This window comes from Echinops telfairi, unplaced genomic scaffold (genome assembly GCF_000313985.2).
Source record: "Echinops telfairi isolate 266 unplaced genomic scaffold, ASM31398v2 ScPeMD7_22;HRSCAF=79, whole genome shotgun sequence".
Taxonomy (NCBI): Eukaryota; Metazoa; Chordata; class Mammalia; order Afrosoricida; family Tenrecidae; genus Echinops; species Echinops telfairi.
The window spans coordinates 12,410,342-12,411,514 of NW_022103919.1; the positions used below are offsets into that span (position 1 = coordinate 12,410,342).

General features: G+C 36.6%; 1 long non-coding RNA gene across 2 annotated transcripts in view; it reads left to right on the forward strand.

The window, feature by feature from the left end:
- Positions 1–1,173, forward strand: part of LOC123521505 — a 16,494-nt gene that overhangs the window by 8,526 nt on the left and 6,795 nt on the right. For both annotated transcript variants that reach the window (XR_006679933.1, XR_006679932.1), the window contains exon 2: positions 379–468. This is a non-coding gene — a long non-coding RNA (uncharacterized LOC123521505). The remainder of the gene's footprint in view (positions 1–378; positions 469–1,173) is intronic.

The following is a 1,173-nucleotide window of genomic DNA, read 5'->3' on the forward strand; positions in this document are numbered from 1 at the left end:
GAAAAAAAGAGAGAGAAGCTTGCCTGTTTTTAAGTATCCTTCAGGAACAGTAGATAAGAAAGGATTGTTGCTATTGGAGTTAGGTCCCACTAGGTGACTTATGTGTTTGCCCTTGATAATTCTAAGATCCCATGATTTCTCAGCTTTTTTATTTAAAATAATAAATCCACAGTGAATTGTTTAATGTTTCTGTCTTACAGTTAAGCAGAAGTACCAATAAATTCAGCAGTTATGGTGGACATTTAAAAGAGCAAAAAGCCAGAAATGCACAACAAATTAATTTTAAAAGGCAAACCACTGGGACAACGCAACTGTATCAAGAGAAAGGACCTGTATGAGTTGTGTGCTAATAGCACTTCATATGTGTTTTGTCTTCAGGCTTTTACACACCTCATTGCCAGTCCTCAGAATGTTCTTTTGAAGTAGGAACCATGACCATCCTTTAGGAGCCAGCTGAGGCAGAGGAAGGTAAGTAACAGTAGGTTCAAAGTCATACCGTTGTTATCTAAGAATGAAGTCCAACCCTAGTACTTTACAATTCAAAGTACCTTTGATCCCATGAAATGATTTGTTCCCCCACAAATCCCTCCCGACCTACCTGGAATGGCAATTTTAATCCCAACTATTACCATCGCAAAGACCTTAGAAAAACATAATTTTGGTGTTTCATTTAAATTATTCCATGACTAGTCTTATACTGTTGGCTAAAAGCAGCTAACAAATTTTAATAAGTCACATTGGCAGCTATTTCTTTCGGACCTATGTGTAATTTTATGTACACTTTAGTCTATGTTCATTACCAGTTAATGGATTGTATGCTATACAAGTTCATCTTCATGTATCTTATCAATAGTGACATGGATACTTTATAATTTTACAACAAATTTCTTTTTTGAGGCAGGGGATATTGGAGTAAAGGGGGAAAAGGAAGGACAACACAACAACAAAACAATTTCTTTTTTAATCATCTATTTGGGGGCTCATACAACTCATCATAATCCATGCATACATCAATTGTGTAAAGCACATTTGTACATTCATTGCCCTCATCATTCTCACAGCATTTGCTCTCCACCTAAGCCTCTAGCATCAGCTCCTCATTTTTCCCCCTCCCTCCCCGCTCTCCCTCCCTCATGAACCCTTATAATAATTTATAAATTATGATTTTGTCAT